Source organism: Pongo abelii, chromosome 1 (genome assembly GCF_028885655.2).
Source record: "Pongo abelii isolate AG06213 chromosome 1, NHGRI_mPonAbe1-v2.0_pri, whole genome shotgun sequence".
Lineage (NCBI taxonomy): Eukaryota > Metazoa > Chordata > Mammalia > Primates > Hominidae > Pongo > Pongo abelii.
The window spans coordinates 131,492,010-131,518,919 of record NC_071985.2 but is presented as its reverse complement, the minus strand read 5'-3'; the positions used below and the strand labels follow the sequence as shown (position 1 = coordinate 131,518,919).

At 39.7% G+C, this 26,910-nt stretch overlaps 1 long non-coding RNA gene across 2 annotated transcripts; it reads left to right on the top strand.

The window, feature by feature from the left end:
- Positions 1-168: 168 nt before the first annotated feature.
- LOC129049895 (uncharacterized) lies at positions 169-21,861 on the top strand. Of its 2 annotated transcripts, XR_010141796.1 has the most exons (4): positions 169-1,202; positions 14,382-14,450; positions 15,875-15,988; positions 20,638-21,861. It is a non-coding gene; the product is annotated as an uncharacterized LOC129049895 (long non-coding RNA). The 2 variants fall into 2 exon arrangements; XR_008513275.2 differs by lacking the exon at positions 169-1,202 and having other exon boundaries at positions 13,877-14,450.
- The last annotated feature ends 5,049 nt before the right edge of the window (positions 21,862-26,910 follow it).

Here is a 26,910-nt window from a genome sequence, read left to right as displayed (position 1 = left end):
CGGGACTGTAGGCCTGTGCCACCATGCCTGGCTATTTTTTTTTTTTGTATTTTTAATATAGAGTGCGGTTTTGCCATGTTGGCCAGGCTGGTCCTGAAATCCTGGCCTCAAGTGATCCTCCTGCCTTGGCCTTGGCCTCCCAAAGTGCTGGGATTACAGGCGTGAGCCACCACACCCAGCCAAGACACTTTTGAGAGTGAAAGCAGTCTCACTAATAATTATCCTAGGACAAAAATGGAAAACTAGGACCCTCTCAGGAAAACTGGGAGGCATCTGCACCCTACAATTATGAGAAGTTAAAAGGCTTGAACTTTATGCTGCAGGCAATGAAGATGTATTGAAGAGTTTTGAGTTTGTGGCTGCTTGGCATCTGCATATGCTTCCTGTTCATGGAAGTGGATATTCTTTCCTATAGGGATTCTTTCCTATAGGGATAGATATCCCCTCCTACAGCTATCAGGCAGGTCGGGGGCAGGCATGTGACCTGTCTCTGCCAGATGGATGCCGTGGCCTGGGACCTTAAGTTCTGAGGGGGAGAAGGCAGGAGTGTGAGCATGGTGGTGAGCTGTAGCACTGCCAGAGGTGGTGGTGTCTAGAGCAAAGTTCTAAGCAGACCATTCCCGTGGCCCAGTCTTGGCTGTACCTTGTCTCTCCTAGTACATGTTTGTTTCTGAGCCTGGTTCTCTAGGCTGTGCATTGATTGACCTCTCTGTGATCATTTCAGTAGAACTTTTGTTTGTAAAGTGAAGTCACAGTTGAGGCTTGTTTCGGTTGGATCACCCTGGCAGCTGTGTGGAGGATGAAAGCAAGGGAGGCAATTCAACACACTGCCATCACGGGGTGGCATGGTCCTTCTGCTGTGTTCTAAGAGGAGTTGTGAAGACCATTTGCAATCATCCTTCTCTCTAAGCAAAGCATAAAGAGAACAAGACCTGCCCATGATTGTCCCTCTTAAGGCCTTGTGTAATCACAGAGAATGACAATAGGCTGGAGGTGACCCCAGAGGGCCCTCCACTGCTGCTGTTGGACACATTGATAGCACAGGGCAGAGAGTGTGATGGAGGCCTGTGGGGACATTTGGCTTGAACTTTTCAAAGCCCAAATGATGTTGGCCATAAAGGAAAGGCCCTGAAGTCTCCAGGGCTATTCCTTACGTGAATAGTAAATTCTCCTCAAGAAGAGGGGATAGAAAGCTGCATTAGGTAAGTATAAATAAAGATGCCATTTTGCTCTGATCTTTAAAGGGTTAGCTTAAGAAAAAACAGTGTATATTTTCTGAACTTGCGTTAATTAAGAAAATCACTGAAGCTGTGCTTCCCATAGTTTTCCTTGTGTTTTGTCTGTTCCCTTTGTAATCCATTAAATTTTATGGCATTAGCAGGGATTTGAAGCCCAGGATTTAATCAGTAGTCATTTCTCCTGTATCAGCACTTTTGCACAGTGCTGTGTGTATTAAGCAGTATTTTAGTGCATTGTCTGACCTTTACCTCTTGAACTGCACTACTTAATTATAACTTCTATTTTGCCACAATATATATGTATATATATAAAAGATATATATGTATATATATAAGATATATATGTATATATAAGATATATATGTATATATATAAGATATATAGTATATATATAAGCTATATCTTATATATGTATATATATAAGATATATATAGTATATATATAAGATATATCTTGTATATATAAGATATATCTTACATATATAAGATATATCTTATATATATATCTTATATATAGATCTTATATATATATGTGTATATATATATATACACATATATATATATAAGATCAAAGGCTATGAATAGCACTTGTGAGTTTTTCCCAAAGGATCACAACAAAAGTCTAACGTGTAGAAATCAGAGTTGTCCATGCATTTGGATCTGGGCAGATGCAGACTGGTAGTCTGTGCCTTCTGATGCTACATAACTCTCCCCACATCCTTTTTTTTCCCAATGTTAAATCATTTTAAATATGGTATTCAGGATTCTGGCTCATCCCTGAGTGGAATCCAAGTTTTGAACATGCTAGGGCATCAGATCTGAGGAAAATCATTCGATTGAATGGCATGCCCTGTTTTCCTACTGAAAGCTATGCTGATAATCCATTCTGCCTGTCTGACTGCCAAACTGTCTTCTAGTGGCAGAAGTCTAAATCTTTAGGGACCCGCTCTCTGTTTTCTCTCATGAGAACAGGGTTCCTCTCTTTGCACACAATGCTTTTTAGCATTGGAAGTGTTCAAACCCTTGTTCTCTTGGCCAGTACATCTGTGTTTGAGAGGATAGTAAGAAGCTCATTCATGTGGCCTCTGTCACCTCTCTGAGTCATATGGGAAAGCAACTCAAGGTTAACAGATTTGGCAACTGATGGGCTTAGTTTATTTCCAGAGCAATTTCTCAGTATGAGTCATATCTGGGAGCATTTGACAGGACACCTTACTGTGAGCTCTGATGGGTAAATTTTGTTTTTGGGTGAGCCTGAAAGGTGAAGCTAATGTGTGAGCTGCAATCATAGCCTCCCTGATTCTATCTCTGCCTCTATCTCTCCTTTCTCTGACTTTGGCTCCCTTCCTTTGTTTCAAGCCTGGTCTGATCCTTTCCCTATTACATCTCTTTCAATAGAATCAATTTCCAAAATATGACTCTCTCCGACCTTCCTCTGCCTCAGTACTTTAGTCCAATCTGTCCTGTCGAGTGCAAAGCTTGGTTTGGCCTCCAGAGCCAAAACGACTCATTTCACTGGGAAAAGTCCCATTGCTTCCCTTCCAGGCCTACTGGCTTCTGCACCTTAGTCAATGTATTATCTCAGAGGTATTTCTTTTCTTATTTGTATTTTTATTTCAATAGTGTTGGGGTAACAGGTGGTGTTTGATTGCATGAAAAAGAATAATGGTCTCCAACTCCATCCAGGTTGCTGTGAATGCCATAATTTCATTCATTTTTTATGGCTGAGTAGTATTGCATGGTGTGTGTGTGTGGATATATATGTGTGTATCTATCTATCTATCTATCTATCTATCTCACATTTTCTTTATCCAGTTGTTGGTTGATAGGCACTTAGGCTGGTTCCATATTTTTGCAATTGCAAATTGTGTTGCTATGAACATGCACGTGCAAGTGTCTTTTTTATATAATGACTTCTTTTCGTCTGGGTAGATACCCAGTGATGGAATTGCTGGATCAAATGGTAGTTCTACTTTTAGTTCTTTAAGGAGTCTCCATACTGTTTTCCATAGTGGTTGTACTAGTTTACATTCCCACCAGCAGTGTAAAAGTGTTTTCTTTTCACCACAACCATTCCAACATCTGTTTTTTTTTATTTTTAAATTATGGCCATTCTTGCAGGAGTAAAGTGGTATCTCATTGTGGTTTTGATATGCATTTCCCTGATCATTAGTGATGTTGAGCATTTTTTCATATGTTTGTTGGCCATTTGTATATCTTCTTTTGAGAATTGTCTATTCATGTCCTTTGCCCACTTGTTGGTGGGATTACTTGCGCTTTTCTTGCTGCTTTGTTTGAATTTCTTGTAGCTTCTGAATATTAGTGCTTTGTAAGATGCATAGTTTGTGAATATTTTCTCCCACTATGCTTATTATTTCTTTTGCTGTGCAGAAGCTTTTTAATTTAATTAGGTCCCATCTATTTATCTTTGTTTTTGTTGCATTGCTTTTGGGTTCTTAGTCATGAACTTGTTGCCTAAGCCAATATCTAGAAGATTTTTTTGGATGTTATCTTCTAGAATTTTTACGGTTTTGGATCTTAGACTTCAGTTTCTGATCTATGTTGTGTTTATTTTTGTATAAGGTGAGAGATGAAGATCCAGCTTCCTTCTTCTACATGTAGCTTACCAATTATCCCAGCACCATTTGTTGGATAGGGTGTCCTTTCCCCACTTTATGTTTTTGTTTGCTTTGTTGAAGATCAGTTAGCTGTAAGTATTTGGCTTTATTTCTGGATTCTCTATCCTGTTCCATTGGTCTACATGCCTATTTTTATATCAGTCATACTGTTTTAGTAACTATAGCCTTGTAGTATAGTTTGAAGTCAGGTAATGTGATGCTTCCAGATTTGTTTTTTTATTTGCTTAGTCTTGTTTTGGCTATTAGGGTTGGTTTTTTTTTTTTTGGCTTCCACATGAATTTTAGGATTAGTTTTTCTAGTTCTGTGGAGAATGATGATGGTATTTTGATGGAAATTGCATTGAATGTGTAGATTGCTTTTGGCAGTATGGTCATTTTCATAATACTGATTCTACCCATCCATGAGCATGGGATATGTTTTCATTTGTTTCCAAATACTTCTGAGGAATCTCAGAGGGATTTCTTACCCTCATACCCTTAGACTCTTTCGACCTGGGCTGGAATCAGGACATTCACTATGAATAAAAAATATTGGGAAATGAGAGGGAGAAGACAGCGATGTGACCTTTAGCGGTTCTTTAACATCTCTAAGCCTGAGAATCTTTATTATAAAATGGAAATAATATGAACAGGTTGCTGGGAAAATTCAGGGAAATCACATATGTAAAATTCTTAGCAGTGTCAAGAACTAAGAAGGATCTGAGGTTTTACCCTACTTGTAAGCTAACAAGTTAGCCTGCTACATGTCTATGGATGCTGCCAAAAGACACAAGACTCCTGGGTCAGAGACAAATGACTTTATTATTCACAACCACAGTGGTAGCCAGAGGATCAGAAATTATGCTGGTCACTTGAGCTCCACTTCCCACAAGGCAAAGCTAGGAGGGCCAGATGATGCCTGCACATGCGGTGAGGTTGTGTTACAGAGAGAAAGTCTGAATTTAGGGAGCTCCATTTTTATTTATTTTTACTTTTTTATGCCTGATGTATCTTTTTTCTTTCTTTCTTTTTTTTGTAAATTTGTCTTTTATTTCAATAGGTTTTTGGGGAACAAGTGGTGTTTGGTTACATGAATAAGTTCTTTAGCGGTGATTTCTGAGATTTTGGTGCACCTGTCACCCAAGTAATGTACACTGTACCCAGTGTGTAGTATTTTATCCCTTACCACTATCCCACCATTTACACTGAATCCCCAAAGTCCATTGTATCATTCTTATGCATTTGCATCCTCATAGCTTAGCTCCCAATTATAAGTGAGAATGTATGATGTTTGGTTTTCCATTTCTGAGTTACTTCACTTAGAATAGTAGTTTCCAATTCCATCTAGGTTGCTTATGAATGCCATTATTTCATTCCTTTTTATGGCTGAGTAGTATTTCATGGTACATATATACCAGATTTTCTTTATTCACCACTTGGTTGATGGGAACCTCATTTTAAAATAACGGGCAGTAAGTAAACCTTTTTATTTGATTGGGAAGAAGGTATCTCTATCTTTCAATGCTTGTAGTTTTACAAACATCAGAAAAAAAGCCCAGAACAAAAACAGCGAGGGGGCCTCCGTTTACAAGATTTGTAAGAATGCAAAAGAACCTTTGAGAATTGTCTCTTAACACAATACCTGGCATCTGATGAGCTCAATGAATTTTGGCTGTCTTTATTGCTAATAAAGTACCTAATATTGTACTAGCATATAATAAGTACTTAGTAAAATGGTAGCTATGAAGTGGTGGACTTTTCTTTTCTTTTTTGTTTTTTTTTTGAGATACAGTCTCGCTTTGTCACCTAGGCTAGAGTGCAGTGGTGCAATCTCAGCTCACTGCAACCTCTGCCTCCCGGGTTCAAGAGATTCTTCTGCCTCAGCCTCCTGAGTAGCTAGGACTACAGGAGCACGCCCGTATGTCTGGCTAATTTTTTTGTATTTTTAGTAGAGACAGGGTTTCACCATGTTAGCCAGGATGGTCTTGATCTCCTAACCTCATGATCTGCCCACCTCAGCCTCCCAAAGTCCTGGGATTACAGGCGTGAGCCACTGTGCCCTGTGGTGGTGGACCTTTTCTTGAAAATAATGAGACTCAAATTTCTGCTAGTGAGCAATTTAAGGTATATACAGAACCTATCTCAGAGTCTGATACATAGTAGATATTCAATATATATTACTGAAGGAATAAATAATAATAAATAATACATATAAATATATAAATCATATATCATTCAATATATATATGAAAGAATAAATAGTAACACTTTGGAAATTCTATGAAACAAATATAAGATGTGATTATCAATCTGCAAACCATGTATGTTTTTCTGTTTTCCCTTCTATCATGTAATTTTTTTCCATAATATTTTACATATTGTAGGCTCCTCACAAATAATGTTTGAAAGGTTACTAGCAAAATAAATAAAATACAAAATTTTCCAATTTTAATTGTAGCTGTGATTTATACTTCTTTCTCACCATATATAGTATCAAACTGATGAAGTAATTAGGATTTAAAATTTCTTTCCATACTATAAAATGGCAAAATATGTTCCTTGCCATGCTCTTGTGAAAGTTTCGAAGACATTGAAATGGCTAAAAAGGTAAACAGCAAGAGAGAGGAGAATTAAAATATAAATAACACACAAACTGGATAAGCTACTGTAGAGTAAATTGAAAGTTAATTAGCTCAGGAATAGAACTCCTATATTTCCCATGGCAATTTGCCAAGATTCTCGCACATTTTGCTATAAAAAATGTTTACCATGGCCAGGCGCTGTGGTTCACACCTATAATCCCAGCACTTTGGGAGGCTGAGGTGGGTGGGTTGCGTGAGCTCAGGAATTCGAGACCAGCCTGGGCAACATGGTGAAACCCTGTCTCTACTAAAAATACAAAAAATTAGCCAGGCATGGTGGCAGGTGCCTGTAGTTCCAGCTACTCGGGAGGCTGAGGTAGGAGAATGACTCGAACCCAGGAGGTGGAGGTTGCAGTGAGCCGGGATTGTGCCACTGCACTCCAGCTCAGGCGACACAGTTTACCAAATCGCCCTAAGGTATAAATCTTAAGTCCGGAAATTAATATCTCCAAGGAAAACTCAGGAGTCACATTAAACTAATGGTTCAAACCTGGTCACCATTTCCCATTGTCTGGATTTACTGAAGGATCCATTTGGTGGAGGTCAGAGAGGAGTTAAGCTAGTGATGGACGATTGAGGGTGGGGGATGAAGAAGTCAGGAGTAGGGTGAGAGTGAAAGAGGGGAGGGCTTTAGGTATTTTTCTCCTCACAGGGCTTTCCTGTGTTCCTGGGAAGGTTTTTGTTTCCTGAAGCTCCAGATTGCCTTATCTGCAAATCAGGGAGGGTGCTGCTGTGTGCTTTGAAGACGAGTACTGGATGTGGTGGCGCAAAGCACAGAAGCGCAGACTGAGATTATTAGTGCAGATTTGGTATTTATAAGGTCAGATCGGGGCTGCTGTCTGTCAGTTTGGTTAGATTTTTAGGGGGTGTCTCTGAGGCAAATAATGAATAAAAAAGTGATACTGTGCTGTTTATCACCTGCTGGTCTTTAAACTATAGTTAAATTTCCCCTGATAATTTCTTTTCCATTAATCTTTCTTTCTATTAGGAAATCTTTGGAAAATTGCTGACTTGGCAGCTGAAAATATTTTCTTGGAAAGCCCTTTGAAATTGTAATTGTATTAAAGTGCCTTTTTGCTTATCTTTGCCTTTAAATAACTTTTTTTCCCCCTGGTTCTCTGTTGGAGAAAGAGGAATAAAATGCATTGTGCATCCTTATCCTCAACACATCATTATTTTTGAACCTTTGAAGAGCAGTAAAATTCTCTATTGTGAGGGATATTAGTCTTAAATCAACAGCATGTCAGGAAGCATTAGTGAGGCACAACATCACATGCATATATGGACGGGTCTGGTCACCAAGCATAAATGAGCTGCCAGCAAACCAAGCTACAGAAACAAGAGTTCTTAATTCCCCTACCCCCATTCCCATGCATTTAGACTCTAGGGATGCAAATACAATATACCAATTATGGTAACACTTTCTGACCTCAACTCATCAAGAAATATAAAATTGCATGTTCAATATTTTGTGGAGCCACTGTTTCAAAATTGATTTTTAAGCAATGGTTACTCGTGTGTTTTTTTGTCTCCTCTGGGAATCTGGGGTTCGGAAGAGCAGTGCATTTCTCTTGATGTCTCTCTGAGATAAATAAAAAGAAAATAGGAGGCCATTTTCAGGTTGGCCTCAAGGTCTCTCCCAGGCATCCAGACTCATTTTGTCATTTCTCTCCAGGGCTTATGCTTGGCCTACTGATCCCAGAGGAGAGAATCATAGAGAATTGTGGAATTGGAGAGCTGCAAATAGCCTGCCCTCATTTGTAAGTCATCCCTGATTCAGGCTACGGAGCTGCAGCTGTTGATGGCATCCATGGAAATGACTCTGGCCTTGAGGCTCAGCTTCTCACAGAGAAGCGGTTTTTCCATTCTGCATCCAGTGCTTGATGGGAGACTTGACAAAGTGGTGGCAGAGCTGGAGCCTGAGGAAAACCCAACAGAGCTTGCATTTATTACAAAATACTGAATTGCTAAGTGCTAAATGAGATTGCTTCCATGTCCTGCTCATTGACTGACAGGAAAAAAAAATATACCCTCAAATAGCAGGTGGGGTTGGAATTAGGAGGAAGTGGTTGGAGACTGCACCAAAGAGCAGGGGGCCAACCATAGGCCACACAAGGGGATGTGGAAGTGTTTCATTCTATCCAGTGTTCTTGTGGAGTTAGTTGTTACTTAGCTAAAAAGAACGTTGGGAAGGACCCGAGTTTGGGTCTTAGTGCTGCCATTTTATTAGTTGGGTAACCTTGGGCAAGTTAACAGTTCTGTGCTTCAGTGTCTTCATCTATAAAGAGAAAATAACAATTTGCAGGGCCACTTAAAGATAAAATGAATGTTTATGTAATCTTTCTGGTGCACAGTAATGCTGAATTAATGTCTCTATTCTTTTTCCTTTTTTTTTTTTTTTTAAACAACAAAAAAACCCCTCCTGTCTTTTTTGTTTTTCCTCAATCAACTTAAACGTTTATTTTGCCAACGTTAAGGACCATGGCCCATGACACAGCCTCAGGAGGTTCTGAGAACATGTGCCCAGGGTGGCGGAGTTATAGCCTGGCTTTATACATTTTAGACAGACAGAAGTTACAGGCAACAACATAAATCAATATACATAAAGTATATATTGGTTTGGCCTGGAACAAAGGGACATGATGGGGGCAGAGGGGGTAGGGGGATTCCAGGTCATAGGTGGATTCAAAGATTTCCTAATTAGCAATTGGTTGAAAGACTTAAGTGCTGCCTGAAGAGTTGAAGTCAGTTCAAGTTCAGATAAAGGGGATTTTGAAAGCCAAGGCTCTTGTCAAGTATATGAAACCTCCAAGCAGCAGGCCTCAGAGAGAATATATGGTGAATGTCTCTGTTCACACCTTAAAAGGCGTCAGACTCTCCAGAAAATACCTAGTCATGGAAGGAGATTCTTTACAGAATGCAAATTTCCCCCACAAGAAACAGCTTTTCAGGGCCATTTCAAAATATGTCAAAGAAATAAAATACTTTGGGAATAAAATACTTTGGTTTCCTTCAGAGCCTACTGTTTGTCCTGTGATGCTATACCAGAGGCAGGTTGGAATTTTGTATGTCATTGCTACAAAGAGGCTGTTTTAAGATCTCCATTTTCATGTTAATATTGGTCAGTTGTATGTAAACTCTAAAAGCAGGAGAGTATAATGAGGCATGCCTGATCCTCATTTCCTGTCGTGACCTGAACTAGTTTTTCAGGTTTCTTTGGAATTCCGTTGGCCAAGGAGGGGAGGGTGATTCAGTCAGATGGGGAGCTTAGAACTTTATTTTCGGTTAACATTCTCCCTCTTCTGGCCAAGATTTGCCAGAGGCAACATCAGTGATCAAACTTTTATTTTTGTCCCATAGCTGAACTCATGTCTTAATGATTACTCATATTAATCACATGAGACTGGCCCTCTAGAAGCCCATTCTCTATCCCACTTAGAATGGGGCACCAACACTGCTTCTCTAGATTTCATAAGCAATGCTAGCTAGCTTCTGTGCCAAATTGCCAGTTGTTTCAAGTAATGGAAATAGTTAGTAGGTACATTCTTGGGAATGGGGAGTCCCCTACGGGTTGCTGGTAGGGAGTGAGGCTGTCAGTTACATGAAGACAGGGCAGAGGGTACAAGGATACAGGACATAACAGGCACACAAGAAGTGAATGAATGCATTTAAGTGTTTGGTGGCCAAAGTAGGGCAAGGAGAGAACTAATGAGGGCAAATAGAAAAGAAGTGTCTTCTGTTTCTGTATCTTGACTTGCTTCTCATCAGTTTGTAAATGGAGGTAGGTTGTAGAAAACACACACACACACACACACACACACACACACACACACACACGCACACACACACGAACACCAAGAGCAATGACTAAGAAGAAGGAGGGACAGAGTTTTGAGTTTGGAAGAGCATGCTGGGCACAGAATTTGAAGTAGTCTTAATCAATTAGCACTTCACATTTTGTAATTTAGAATCATACATACATATCTCCTGGTCTAACCCTCATAGAATGTAGGATTTCTCCTGTATTAGTTTCCTATTGCTGCTAGAACAAATTACCACAACTTTTGTGGCTTGAAACAAGACAAATGTATCGTCTTACAGTTCTGGAGGTCAGAAGCTGAACGTGGATCTTATAGACTAAAATCAAGGCATTAACAGAACTGCATTTCTTCTGGAAGCTCTTTGGGAGAATCTGTCTCTTTGCCTTTTCCAGCTTCCAGAGGCTGCTCTCAGGCCTTAGCTTGCTGCCCCTTCCTTCATCTTCAAAGCAAATTACTCAATTTCTGCTTCTATCAGCCAATCTCCTACTCTGACTGTTTCTCTACTTCCTTCCCTTATACAGACCTCTTATATGGGCCCACTCAAATAATCCAGGATAATCTCCCATCTCAAGATTCCTACCCTAACCATATCTGCAAAGTCCATTTTTACATGTAAAGCAATGTATTTACATTTCCTGATGTTTAAGACACAGACATATTTGGGGGGCCGTAATTCATTCTGTCACACTTCCCTAAATCACCCTTTCCTGATGGTTAGGTGCACACCTCTTCTTGAGTACATTCTGAGGCAGCCCATTTCAATGTAAATGTTATCTGACTTTCTTTTGCTAGTTAAATGAATGACCGAGTGAGAGCAGAGGAAGCCACAGGCTCTTTCTCTTTCTCTTCACTCATGGGTTGAAAGCAGCCCGTAAGAAGTCAGACAAGAATAATTAGGAAAGTTTGCTAGGGTTTTTGTCATTACCTTGAGTCTTGACAGGCAGATCTCCAAGAGAACAGTAGCTTGGCTACCTACCCCCTAGTCAAAAGGGCCATGCAGGAATACAAATATACTCTTTTAGCTTCTGATGAAAGAACTGGGCATCATTATCCGTAAGGACAACACTGATTAATTGTAATGTATGCATAACTGCTTAGCCTATGTACAAATTCTTCCACTGTCATTGCAGGGTACAATACCAACATTGCCTTGAGCCAGTTCAGATAAACACCAATAAGAAGTAACTTATTTCTTCATTTACTTACTGCAGAATCAGTGGGTAGCCTCTTTCAACTCAAGGCTATCCATTTTCAAAGCAGAAATGGTACAATAAGTGGAGGATCCCCATGGCTCAGACAAAGACTGTGTTCTTCTTCTTGATTATTTTTGTTATAGAGTTATGACTATTCAAACAATTCTAGAAAGCTCTTTCCTGTTGGCAATATCTCCAGGTAGCTCTCTCATTAAGCCCATTCAGTTCAGTGCTCTGAAGTGTAAGACATCATACAGTATAAAATTGTCCCATGGAAAATCTACTTTCCCCTAAATATGTATTGTTGACTTGGCTAAAAACTTCTCATCAGACACTGAACAGTGAAAAATACTTTACTCTTGCCGTCTGCCCAATAAACAGAATCACACAGTGTGCTCAACTACTCTAAGTGATCATTTAAGGTGACTCCTGCTATTAACACATATAGCCGCTGGGCATACTGACTCCACCCCCTGTTCTTGCTGCTCTGGCTGTGGCACCCCCCTATACCCACTTTAGTTTGATGGTCTTTTTATGCTCATTCTTCCCAATTCCCAACATTTTATTAATCATTATGTTTTAAAAGAAATCGGTTTCACTGGGTTATTATTTACATACAAATGCATATATCAGTGTAAACATCACTGCAATTAAGATATGGAATATTTCCATTCCTATAAAAAGTTCCCTCCTCCACTTTCACAATTAATTATTTGCTACCCTCCTGCCCCAAGCAGCCTTCTGTTACTATAGAGTAGTTTCCCTTTTCTAGAATTTCATATAGATGGAATCATACAGTATATATTATTTTGTGTAGGCTTTTGTTTTAAAATTTAGCATCATGTTTTTGAAATTCATTCATATTGTATATATCAATAGTTTCTTCCCTTTTATTGCTTAGAAGTGTTCCATGGTATGCGTTTAAATACATTTTGTGTGTCTGTTCACTGGTTGTTGAATATTTAGGTTGTTTCTTGTTTTGGGCTTTAATGAATGAAGTTACTGTGAATATTTGTATACAAAACCCTATGGATATATTGTTTCATTTTGAATTTTTTTGAGTAAATTCTGAGGCGTGGAATTGCTAGGCCACAGATAACTATGCAAGTAACTTTATAAGAAATGGACAAAGTGTTTTCCAAAGTAGCTATACCATTTTATATTCCTACAAATTTTGTCTGAGAGTTCCAGTTGTACCATATGCTGGGCAGCCGTTGGTATTATAATCTTCTAAATTTTAACCATTCAAATGGGTGTGCAGTAAGATTTCATTGTGGCTTTAATTTCTCATTTTCCATAACTAATCATTTTGAGCACCTTTTCATGTGTTTATTGCTATCCACGTTTCTTCTTTTGTGAAGCATCTCTTAGCATTTTTTGCCCATTTTTAAATGGAGTTGTCTTATTGAATTGTAAGATTTCTTTATATATTCTATGTACAAGCCTGTTATTAGATATATGCATTGTATTTGTTTTATACCAGTCTGTAGATTGACTTTTTATTTTCTTAACATTGATTTTTAATTTTGCTGATGTCTAATGTATTAGTTTCCTTCTTATTGCTACCGTAACAAATTACCGCAAATTTAGTGGCTTAAAACAACACAATTTGTCTTAAAGGTCTAGTGGTCAGAAGACCAATCTAAGTTGGCAGGGCTGCAATCGTTCTGGAGACTCCAGGGAAGAATCCATTGCCTTGCCTTTTCCCACTGCTAATGGTTGCCTGCATTCTTTGCCTCAAGGTGCCACAGCATTCTGACCTTGGCTTCTTTTGTCAAAGGTACCTTCTCTGACTCTGACTTCCTGCCTCCCTCTTTCAAGGACTCTTGTGATTACATTAGGCCTTCCCAGATAACCCATAGTAATCTCCCTATTTCAAAATCCTTAACACAATTACATCTGCCAAGTCCCTTTTGCCATGTAAGGTAACCCATTCACAGGTTCCGGAGACAGGATGTGGACACTTTTGGGGGATCATTATTCAGTCTACTGCATGAAATTTATAATTCTTTTTCTTTTAGGGTTCACGATTTTTGCATCTTACCTAGAAAATTTTGCCCTACCCCAAGATCATAAAAATTTTCTTCTATATTATGAAAGTTTTACACCTTTAGCTATTATATGTAGGTATGCAATCTACTTTAAATTAATTTTTTTGTATGGTTTTGAGGTAAGAGTCAGCTTTCATTTTGCTTTTCTTTTTTAAGTTTCCAGTTTCTCCAGCATCAATGTTGAAAAGACTATCCTGTTGAATTACCTTGACACGTTTGTTGAAAATCAATTGATCACTTAACACGTGTATTGATTTCTATTCTCTCTGTTCTGATTTTTCTGAAAGCAAAAGTGATTCAATCCTTGGCTTAGAATCATTGAATAGTTTCTAATATCCTATTTTTTTAAACATGATTTACAAGGCCCTTCATTATATGACCCTTTCTTCTCTTTCCAACGATATCTTTCACCCTCAATTGTACTGACCACCTTCTAGTTTCTTGAATACATCATAATCTTTTAACTCGAAGCCTCTGCACACACTTCTCCCTCTGCCTTGAACACCCTTTCCTTCCTCTTTGCCTCACTTTTCTCTTCTCATTCATTAAGGGACCATCACTTTCTCCAGAAAGCTTTTTCTGACTTCTTTCTTTATGCTATCAGAGCAGCTAACACACTGAATTCTAGTTTCCACTAGACATACCTGTATCCCCTCTACATATGGTTTTCTGAGGCAGGTGGGTTGGGGTGAAGACCGTGTGTTACCCATTTATATCTCCTAGCACCCAGCACATTGATTTGTTAAATGAATAACGATGAACCTTCTGTCACACATATGGGGCTCACCTCACAATGGAATTGCTGATTGATATTCACAGCAACTACACTCAACTATGAAGAATGGACTGGATGAAGAAAGGATAGAAAGGAGCCAATTTCTTATTTAGGTAAAGTGGGAATGAAGTATTGCGACACAAAGGAATACTCTAATAGATATACCAGAGTTTTAGTAAATAAATTTTACTGTTTTATATGATAACCCTTAACTGGGGAATAGGTAATCTGATTAATAAAATATTCTGGTTAATAAAGATCCTTGTATACATTTTCAATTTAATTAGGGTAAAGGAGGAAAAAGAACAAATGTTTATGTAGTACATTCAACATACATTGTACTGAACTATGCACTTTATAAATGTAATCTCATTAAACTCCCAAAACAACTCTGGGATGTTAGGATGATTATGTTAATGCCCAGAGAAGTAATATAAATAACCATACAGTTAGTGGAGAAGACTTAGGTTTGAAACCTAGAGATATCTTCTTCTAGAGTCTGCACCTATTCTATTCCCTAGGAAAATGACTACATTTTCTTACTACTAAAGCTAATCCCAAGTTCTTCTGATAATTCATAAGGAATCTATGATGTTGTAATGACTTGGGGCATTATAGAACACAAGTTGCTATTTTACTTGAAAGGGGTAGATATATTTAAAAAGTTTTCCCAACTTTCCAATATATTTTTTGATTATGTGGTATCCTGTTAACATAGACTTTGTCTTGGCAGTTGTTGGAATTTTAGGTTGGCTCTAAGATGCCATTATCCACAGGGATTCCAGAAAAGTGCCAAATTAGCCCCAAACTGTGGTCATCTCTTCAACCAAATTCCCCCAAATGGTGCATAAAACAGGAAGCATAACTCAGTGGAAACAGGAGGTAACTTTATTGTTAGCTACGGCCATAACTCTCAGGCAGAACTCAGGGAAGGATGGCCTAGTGGGGCCTTAACAGGGTTGGGAAATTCCTCTACCTTATATTCTTTTTTTAAGTCCTTAACATTTGTTTTTAAATTCACTTGGATTTAATAGCCCAGCGAGGCTTGTTGCAGTGTTTTTTAGGGGAAGAAATCATCAGAGCATCAGGGAAGTCTATCCCACAGCCCATCTGATAGGTTCCTTTTCCTTGCTGCTCTGAATATGGGTGAGCATTTCAACTGAAGAAACAATGCCTCTAGTGTTACTCCCCAAAGTTTCTAAAATTGATCAAAAGAAGACATTAATTATTTCCAAGGCCACATTGGTTGAAATTTATTTTAGTATTTCCCGTCTCAAATTATGCTCTGCTTCAATGTCCAGCCTAGGTTAGCAAAGAAGTTTATATATTAGGGACACATGACAGGATTCCCAAAATAAGAGGATGCCAAACAGAAAACTTCCCCAAGTTGGAACAAAACATAATTCTCTACCTTTTGTTGCTAAAAGCAATTAAAACTGCCACATAAAAATATTCTTTTTTATTGGGGAAATTACTAAGGAAATGACCTCTCGACCTCTCATTCATCTTCCTTTTTGTTTTTTATATTTTGAGACAGGTTCTATGTCATGCAGACTGGAGTGCAGTGGCATGATCTGGGCTTCTTGCAACCTCCACATCTTGGGCTTAAGCAATCCTCCTACCTCAGCCTGCTGAATAGCTGGGACTACAGGTGTGAGCCAACATGCCTGGCTAATTTTTGTAGAGGCTGGGTTTCACCATGTTGCCCAGGCTAGACTCAAACTCCTGGGCTCAAGCAATCCAACCACCTTGGCCTCCCAAAGTGCTAGGATTACAGGTGTGAGCCACCATGCCCTGTCATTAATTTTCAATAAAAGACATGTGAGTATCTATGGGGGGCTTGGAGTCCCAGGTAGAGTTTGGTTCATCTTCCAATGAAGCTGGTGTTGTCTTACAGCATTTCTATATTTGGATCAACCCAACAATTAGTGTCTCAGATGTTTTACTTTCCCAAATCATGAAGTGTCAAATAAAACTGTGACCATGATTTCTATGTTGATGATACTGATTGGTCTTCTAAGAAATGTAGGAATAATTTACAACATATAAAGGAACTTTGAGAGAAAGGCAGGAGTTTAAGAAATATAAGAAACTTGAGAAGAGATAGATTTGTATTACACAAGTTTTGGGGGATTGAGGAAGCCAAAAGAGCACAATAACTTATCTGGCAAATCAGAGAAAAGGCAGCTGCTGGAAGGGATTTTGTCTAGGCAGATGTGAAGTCTGAATGCAGTGAACAAAGGGATGCTGGGCAGAATTCAGAAGAGAATAAACCAAAATTTAGGTGCCTTGAAGAACAATTTTTTTTTAATGGGGAAGTATTGTTTTTGGCTATAAATGCCAAACTAACCTGACTTGAACTGGTTTAAATATGAAGAGAATTTGTTGTCTCAAGAACTGGAAGTACAGAAGTAGAAGACGGGGTGGGCCCAAGAACAGTACAATCTTGAGCTCATTGCCATTGTCAAGGACCTGGGATCTTATCTGTCTCCACTCTGCTGCCTTGGTGTGGGTACCATCCTAAGGGTGGATCCCCAGTGGTAGCAAGATGGATGCAGGTGGCAACAGGAGCTGTTTTCTTCCTTGTTTATGTCCAGTAGAAGAGAAAGAGGAAAACCTTTTCCCTAAGCAGGGAATATAATTCATTCCTTTTCATCTGATTGGACAGATTATATGCTCATCTATTAGTCAAAAATCATCCCTGGCTCATGTGCTAATTGGCATATTGACTGATGTGTAATATTCTCTGAAAGTAAAAATGGGGTAGATATCTGAACAGGAATGGAATTCTGTTGAGGACAGGGGAGGAGAGTCTAGATGTTGGATACACAACTGTATTAGTTCATTTTCATGCTGTTGATAAAGGCATACCCAAGACTGGGCAACTTGCAAAGGAAAGAGGCTTAATGGAGAACTCACAGTTTCACATGGCTAGGGAAGCCTCACAATCATGGTGGAAAGCAAGAAGGAGCAAGTCACATCTTACGTGGATGGCGGCAGGTAAATAGAGAGCTTGTGCAGAGAAACTCCCATTTTTAAAACCTTCAGATCATGTGAGACCCACTCATTTTCACAAGAACAGCATGTTAAAGACCTGCCCCCATGATTCAATCATCTCCCCCTGGGTACCTCCCACTACATGTGGGAATTATGGGAGCTACAAGATGAGATTTGCGTGGGGACACAGAGCCAACTCATATCATTCCACTCTGACCCCTCCCAAATCTCATATCTTCACATTTCAAAACCAATCATGCCTTCCCAATAGTCTCCCAAAGTCTCAGCTCATTTCAGTGTTAACTCAAACGTCCACAGTCAAAAGTCTCATCTGAGACAAGGCAAGCCCCTTCTGCCTATGAGCCTGTAAAATCAAAGCAGGTTAGTTATTTACTAGATAGGATGGAGGGGACAGGCATTGGGTAAATATAGCCATTCCAAATGGGAGAAATTGGACAAAACAAAGGGGCTACAGTCCCCATGCAAGTCCGAAATCCAGCAGGGCAGTCAAATCTTAAAGCTCCAAAATGATCTCCTTTGACTCTGTCTCACATCCAGGTCATGTGAGATGTAAGAGGTAGGTTCCAATAGTCTTGGGCAGCTCTGCCCCTGTGGCTTTGCAGGGTATATCCCCTCTTCTGGCTGCTTTCATGGGCTGGCATTGAGCATCTGGCTTTTCCAGGCACACAATGTAAGCAGTCAGTGGATCCACTCTTCTGGGGTCTGGAAGATGGTGGCTCTCTTCTCACAGCTCCACTAGATGGTGCCCCAGTAGGGACTCTGTGTGGGGGCTCTGACCCCACATTTCCCTTTTGCACTGACCTAGCAGAGGTTCTCCATGAGGGCCCTGCCCCTGCAGCAAACTTCTGCCTGGGTATCCAGATGTTTCCATACATCCTCTGAAATCTAGGCAGAAGTTCTCAAACCCCAGTTCTTGACTTGTGTGCACTTGCAGGCTCAACACCACTTGGAAGCTGCCAAGGCTTGGGGCTTCCACCCTCTGAGGCCATGGCCTGAGCTCTGCAATGAACCCTTTCAGCTACAGCTGTAGCAGCTGGAACACAGGGCACCAAGTCCCTAGGCTGCAAACAGCACGAGGACAAAGGGCTCAGCCCATGAAGCCACTTTTTCCTCCTAGGCCTCCAGGCCTGTGATGAGAGGGGCTGCTGTGAAGACTTCTGACATGCTCTGGAGACATTTCCCCATTGTCCTAGGGATTGACATTCAGCTCCTTGTTACATATCCAAATTTCTGCAGCTGGCTTGAATTTCTCCTCAGAAAATGGGATTTTCTTTTCTATCACAGTGTCAGGATGCAATTTTCCAAACTTTTGTGTTCTGTTTCCCTTATAAAACTGAATGTCTTTAATAGCACCCAAGTCACCTCTTGAATGCTTTGCTGCTTAACAATTTATTCTGCCAGATACCCTAAATCATCCTTCTCAAGTTCAAAGTTCCACAAATATCTAGGACAGGGGCAAAATGCTGCCAGTCTCTTTGCTAAAACATAACAAGAGTCACCTTTACTCCAGTTCCCAACAAGTTCCTCATCTCCACCTGAGACCACCTCAGCCTGGATTTCATTGTCCATATCATTATCAGCATTTTGGTCAAAGCCATTCAACAAGTCTTTAGGGAGTTCCAAACTTTCCCACATTTTCCTGTCTTCTTCTGACCCCTCCAACCTGTTCCAACGCCTGCCTGTTACCCAGTTCCAAAGCCACTTCCACATTTTTGGATAGCTTTTCAGCAGCGCCCCACTCTACTGGTACCAATTTACTGTATTAGTTCATTTTCATGCCGCTGATAAAGACATACCTGAGACTGGACAATTTACAAAGGAAACAGGTTTAACGGAAAACTCACAGTTCCACATGGCTGGAGAAGCCTCACAATCATGGTGGAACGCAAGGAGGAGCAAGACACATCTTACATAGATGGCAGCAGGCAAAGAGAGAAAGGAGGGAGCTTGTGTAGTGAAACTCCTGTTTATAAAACCATCAGATCTTGTGAGACCCATTTCCTATCATGAGAACAGCATGGGAAAGATCTGCCTCCATGATTCAATTACCTCCCACTGGGTCCCTCCCACAATACACGGGAATTCAAGATGAGATTTGGGTGGGGACACAGCCAAACCATATCAACAACAAACAACATTACTATAGAGTCTGACAATGATAGACTGAGTCTGCAGATGTCAAGTTCAAGAGTTCTCAAAAGAAGCTGGGGTGAAACAGAATAATTGGATACCCCATTTAGGGCCAAGGGCACTCACCAGAGCAAATGTCACTGGCGCCTGCTCTGAGAGACATGAGAACTAGGTAAGTTTTTACCCACCCACATTATGATTAGAGAGGGATGGATCCAAATGTATAAATCTGAATGTCAGGTGAAGGGTGGTAGAGTATAAATGACAAGGTTAGAATCCCAGAGGTTGGGAACAGGTTAGAGTCTGTGGTGAGAGATGAGTTAGTGGGATTGGTCGAGTACCCTGGATAAAATTCGTGAAGGTTTTGGAGGCCTGCTTTCCCATGGTGTTGGCAATGTGGGTCAGACCTGAAAATGTCAAGATCACATTAGGTTAGAGCATTGGTTCTCATACTTTCATATGCATTAGAATCACCTCAGGGCTTGTTAAACCAAATTGTTGGGCCCCAGTCTCAGAGTTTCTGCTTCAGTAGATCTGGGGTAGGGTTTGAAAATTTGCATTTCTAACAAAGTTTCCAGGTGCTGCTAGCCTGGGGACCTCACTTTGAGAACCACGGGATTAGAGAAACAGCTTGCCAAGGGCTGTTAAACTGGTGTTTTTCAATGTATGGTGTGAGGGCCACCTGCTAAGAATCACTGGTGGAGGCTGTTCAAGATGCTAATCTTCTAAGCTGTATCTCCAGAGGTTTGTGTTAGGGGCCTTGGAGAAGAACCTACAAATCTACTTTTTTTAAAAACAAGTTCTCAAGATGATTCTTATGTTGCTATGGTTTGTGAACCACTCTAAGTCATGTGAAGCTCATTTAAACCATCACTTATCTCTGTGTGCTTTGTGTAGTAAGCAGGCTACTGCAGTGACTCGTCACCTTTTGTGGCTGCCACAATGGCATAGAATCAAGCACTGGGGTTTTGGCAGCTTGACAGAGCGGGGTTCAGATCCTGTGTGTGCCACAGTCTATTTGGGGGATCTTGGACAAAGAGATTTAACCATTCTGGGCTTCAAGTTCATAATCTGAAAGATGGAATAATGAGACAAGTATTATGTAATAGTCACCTAACATCATGTCTGATTTTTCTTTTTTAATTTACAAAGGGAAGAGGTTTAATTGACTCACAGTTCCACGTGGCTGAGGAGGCCTCACAATCATGGCAGAAGGCAAAGGAGGAGCAAAGTCACGTCTTACCTGGCAGCAGGCAAGAGGATGTCTGATTCTTAGTAAGCCCTCAATAAGCAGTAGCTCCTCTATGATTTCTTCATATTCTTATTTCCAGCAGTATGATATGTATGATATGCCAATTGACCCACTGAACAGGTATCTTGCCAGAGGCAGTTTCATATGCTGCTTGACTTGAATCAAGAGAAGGCATCAGGGGAACACTATCACAGAAAAAGATTAAAAAGAACTTTGGGACTTAAAAGGCAGAAGGAGAAAAACTATTCTCTGGGTAGTGCTGGTGAAAAGTGAGCAGACAGTGAGATATCATTGGAGCTTGTCTTCTGCATGTTTGGTTGCAACTCCTGTCTTCATTCATAATGCCTCACATCTCCTCCTGACACATGGCCGGGACTCTGTTTGTGATGAATGTTTGTACACATGGAGGAGGGAGGTACATATGCTGTACATGCTTAGAGGTGGAGACTTACAGGGAGCAGAAGAAGTGTGGGTGGTCAGGCAGAATGAGGAAAATACTTCTGAAACTCAAAACAGACCATGAAATCAAATAAAGCCTGGAAATATTGTAAGTGTGGCCCCCAAATTTAGCATCACTGTGTTGACTTATTTTACTGCTCTGCGTCTGTCTGGTCACACACATAAACAGGATAATTTTTTTTTTCTGAGTCTCTGCAGCACAAGGCCAAGTAGATGGACTGTGGTAAAGAGAGTAAGTGAATGTTTTGGCATTATCTATTCAATTAAACTTTCTCAAATGATCCAAATAGCTTCTCAAGAGCCATTATTTTATCTTGTCCTTTACATTTTATATGAGTGTTTTCATGTCAAAATGCACTTGGAAGCTAAAGGACAAGGTATTCTGCTACTCTTGGCCTTAAGAACCCTTTCTAGCTTTTGTCTGCAACTGTTCATGCTGAGGTTATTATATGTTCAATATATTCTCTTTATGAATCCTTAATATTCATATTTCCAAATAAACGTGAGACAATGGGCCTAAAATTCAAAAGGAAGACAAAACAAAAGAATTTCAAGCTTCTACTTTGTATTTGTATACTATGGCATTTCTCACGGGTAGCAAGTTCCAAATGATAGTATTTTCAAACTTGAAGGGAATTAAAACGAGCAAACTATGGCTCAGAACATTTAAGTCACATCCTAGTGTTGCGCATTTAGTTGGAGTAAGAAACCAGATCTCATGGTTTCTATTTCAGTGCTCTTTCTATTCCACCAAGCTCACACTCCCACCCCTTGGTTCCATTGCTACTAAAATCCTGAAAGGATTCAGAAAGGCATACTTGAGATTATAACACTATGTCTGTAAAACCTAATTCAGATCGATTAAAATTCCATGGATTTCTAAGCTATTCTATAAGCTGGGTGATTCGTTTATTGGAATAACATCTTCATTTAGGACCACCCTTATTCTCCACCGTGGGACAGAATAACTAAGAGCCCTCAGGGAATTCTTTCTTTCCTGAACTTACTGATGCCTAATGGTGATCTGTTGGAGACCCTGCCTTTCCCGGGTCAAAGGCAGACATTAGGGCTCATTTTCCCCAGTGTCTTTGGTACTTTTCAAACTCTTGAGCTAAAGGATAAAACTGAACCAGCCATTTCCAAGGATACATTTTTTAAAATTACTTAAAATTTTGGTTTTTCTTGGTTCATAAACTTAGTTTTACTCTTAAATAAATGTTGTCAATACAATACATGCACAGTTACAAATATTACCCAAGGATTCTAATGAAAAGTGGCAGTTTCTGCCCTACTTCTCCCACATCAGAGTAGACCGCTTTTAACTCTTTTTACTCTCTGTTCTAATATTAATTTCAATATATTGTAATTACTTGAATCCAAAGTTTTAGACATTTTCTGTTGACTTCCTTTTATCACAGCTGATGATTTAACTCTTTACCACTTCCTCCAATTTTTTCTCTTTCTTTTTTTTTGAAACAGGGTCTCATTCTGTTGCCCAGGCTGGAGTGCAGTGTCATGATCATAGCTCACTGCAGCCTCAAACTCCTGGGTTCAAGGTATCCCCCTGCCTCAGCCTTCCAAAGTGCTGAGATTACAGATGCATTGGCCGAAATTTATTCCCTTCCTTTTTCTACTATAATTAATTAGGCCACAATCTTACTGCAACAGCAACAAAATATCAGTCCTTACATGATTATGTAGAAAATATATTTTACTGAATAGCCTGCTAATATACTGATTCCCTTTATTATGCTCTATAGTCCCTTTTTTACTACTTAAAAACTTTTTTTTGAATTAAAAACTGCTTTATGTGTTTTAGCCCCTTAGTCTCCTATAGGCCTATTCTTATCTTTTCCAAATGCTCCATTAGGTCTGCTCTACACTGTTAAGAAGCTTTCCCCAAATGGTTTAATCATGTCTGATGATCTGTCAATTATTCCTGCCCTCACTGCTGTGCCGCTTCACTGTGGCGGGTTGATCCAGGGCTGTTGCACACGGTCATCTTTGGACCACACCATTTTTCTGTGCAGGACCTCTCCTCTGCTTGGTCATGTGCTTTCTTCTTCCTTGTTTTAGTCCTTTATTTTTCTGGATCGATGCTTCATAAATTAAAACTTAAATTTAAAAAGATTTGAAAAATTTTAAAACCCTAAAGTGTCAGGGAGAAGAATATAATGAATCCCTACATATTCATACTTATCACCCAGATTCAACAGTTATCATGTTTCCACATTTATTGCATTTGTCTTTTTCTTTTTCCTCTACTCTTCTTTCTTTTCTCCCTCCCTCTCCACTTCCGTTTTCCTCCCTCCTTCCTCTTGCCCTCCCCGACCCTTCTGTTCCACTCTCATCACCTCTCCCCGTCCCTTTTCTTTCCTCTTCTCTTTACCTGCTTGCTGAAGTGTTATAAAGCAAACCCCAGTGTTTCAAGCCAGGACACTGGAAGGGCTCTCCCTGAGAGAGAGACTACATTCAATACAGGCAGTGAAAGAGAGGCTATGATGACATTATCTGAGTTGCTGACTCTGAATGCACTGAAAGATTTATCCTAGACCTTTTAGTTATATGAACAAACACTTGTGCTTTCAAGGGACATTAAGACAAGTCTGCCAGGCGTGAAATTTTCCAGCTGATTGGGAGTTTGGCAAATGATTTTTAGAACTTTTTTGGGCAAAATCACAGTATCTTAGATTAATTACCAAATAAATTTTTATTTATCCTATTGTTATCCAATAGATGAAATGCCCGTAATATTCGGGTATCAATACTTAAAAATAGAAAATAATGTGATGTTTAGCTCTGTTAAAAATATGCCTTCTATACAATACCAATATAGAGGTTAGGATTTAACATTCAATAGTAAATCTGTTTTGTTTCATTAGGATTTGAACAAACATGACAATACTGGCAAAGTGGTTTCTGTGTCTATTAATGACTCATTATATTGCTCAGTTAACTTTAATCCAATAGAGTGGATGTAGCAATTTTTGTACAACAAATCAGTAGCTGATGGAACAGTTCATAACTAGAAATTTTGTCCATGAATTTACACGTCAGCCGTCATGCAATTATAAATCCCTTATTAGTATTTTTATTTAGGTACTCTTATCTTCATTATTGAAAACATGACTACTTTTATAACTGAATATTCTGAATTGCATTAAAAGAATAACTGAGATCAATTTGTTGTAAATAATTTAGAAACACTGACAGAAATCTCTGCCTGATTACTTTCTTATGTATGGCTGTATTCTTTACGGTGTCTTTTGCTTTTGTACAGTACATGAATCCCAGAAACTTGTAGCTTTCTGAATAAATAACTTGGTTTACAGTCCTGTTTTCTCATGTTAAATGTTTGCTCTGTTCCCAGAAGGTAAGGAAATTAAGTTTATTATGAACAATTTATCAATGTATTTCTAATAAAGTCTTCCCATTAATCTTATTTATACTGAACTTTACATGTTTTTAGTAATCAACTTCTGTAAAGATAAGGAAAAAAGTTTTGAGTAGTAGAGATCAGTGAACTTATTCATGTAAATCTTTATTAATATACATATTAAAGTGATATAAAGATGAGTAAAATGCTTCCCCTTAATGAAAAAGAAATATGTGATTATAGCTTAATTTTAGACTCATCATTTCCACTTTTACCAGTAGTTTGGGTGAAAATATTTAAGTTGTAATTTTAACGATGGCAATAATAATTTTTAATTCACAGGCATTTTGACAATATCCCTATCGTCCATTTTACTAGTATCCTAAATCTGGTTGTGGCAGATTATATTTTCCAAAGAGATGCTAGAGATATATCCCATCCCCCACGTGCTTCTTAAAATAAGATACTCCTCCCACAAAGAGATGGGGATCTGTGTTCTTTCCCCCTGAATTTTTGTTAAGGGGCCTGTGACTGCTGCTTGTACTAACAGGGTACAGGAGAAGTGATGCCAGAGGACTTCTGAGGCCATAAAGAGGATGCAGCTCATGGATGAGTCACTCTCTTGGCATAGGAACCTTGGAAGTCCTAAACTGTCATGGAAGACACACAGCTGAAGTGATCTTGCTGGAGAGACCATGGGGAGAGACAACATGGAGACAGAGAAACATGTGGGAGGATCCTCAGCTGATGCCACAGTCTCTCTGGGCCCAGGTACCAGACATGTGAATGAGCCACATTCTGCCTAAAACCGTGTAAGGAATTCTGAGCGAGAAGTGCCCTGCTGGAGCCCGTCAAATCCCAGACCATGAGAGAACACGACACAATGTAGTTGTTATTTTAAGGCACTAAGTTTTGGGGTATAGTGATTTATAACAAGAAATATATATTTGGTTTCTGCCTCCAGTTCCCGAGACAGCTTCTAATACCCTTGGAGATGGGGTGCTAGGAGAATCTTTTGTTTTAATATTTGAGTTAGAGCTCAAATATTCTGAGACAGGTTTCCCAAATTTTTTGTAATTTCCTGAGTGATAGGAGCATCTGAGACTGAGCTCTAAATCTCTCGGTGTTTCCTGAGTGAAAGGTGCATCTTTTGTTCTAATGAGGTGACTCTGGGTGGGATCCTGGAGAGCCTTGGTTGGGGGCTGGTGGCCAGGGGAACCAACCATGTGATTAGAGGGTTGGAACTTCCAACCCCACCACCGGACCTCCAGAGAGGGGAGAGGAGCTGAAGGCTGAATTGATCACCAATGGCCAATGCTGTAATCATTTATGACTACGTAATACAGCTTCCATAAAAGTTCAAAAAACAGGGTTTGGGGAGCTTCCAGATAGCTGGACACATGAAGGTGCCTGGAGGATGGTGTCAGAGAGGGCATAGAAGCGCCACAACCCTTCCCACATACCTTGACCTATGCTTCTCTTCCATCTTGATGCTCATCTGTATCATTTATCATATTTTTAATTAATATAATAAGCCAGAAAGTGTGTTTCACTGAATTCTGTGAGCCATTCTAGCAAATTGAAGAAGAGGGTTTTGGGAACCTTGATGTATAGCTAGTTTGTCAGAAGTGTAGGTGACAACCTACTACTTGCAATTGGCATCTGAAGTGGGGGAAATCTTGTGGGACTGAGCCTTTAACCTGTGGGATCTGACTCTAACTCCAAGGAGATAGTCTCAGAATTGAGTTAAATTATAGGACACCCAGTTGGTGTCTGCTGGAGAATTGCTTGGTGTGTGGGGAACCCCTGACACATCTGGTGTCGGAAGTGAAGTGGGATGTGTTTAGTGTTAATGTAGAAGGAAAAGCACTTTTTATTTATACATAGTCACAGTAACTGGGATGTTGGCCCGTCTCCATGGTTCCCTGATTTAGAGAACAGCACCATTATTCATATGACAACCCCCAAATTTTCACATCACTTTATTTCAGACTTCTCTGAGATCTAGACGGGAAGTTCAAATTGCCTATGTAAATTTCCACTCTCTCAGATGTACATATTGGGAGGAACTGCAAATCATACTGCAATAGACAAGGATGTGTGCTATCCTTTTAAGAAGAGGACCCAATAGTAGGCAACAACCATGTAATCCACCATAATCACCAAAGCTGTATTTCTCCATTAATACAATAAGAAGATCAAGATTTTCTCTATATTTATATCCAAGTGGTGACATAAAAAAAGGACTAGCCACCACCACACTGGTGGCTCACTCCTGTAATCCCAGAACTTTGGGAGGCTGAAGCAGGAGGATCTCTGGAGTCCAGGAGTTTGAGAC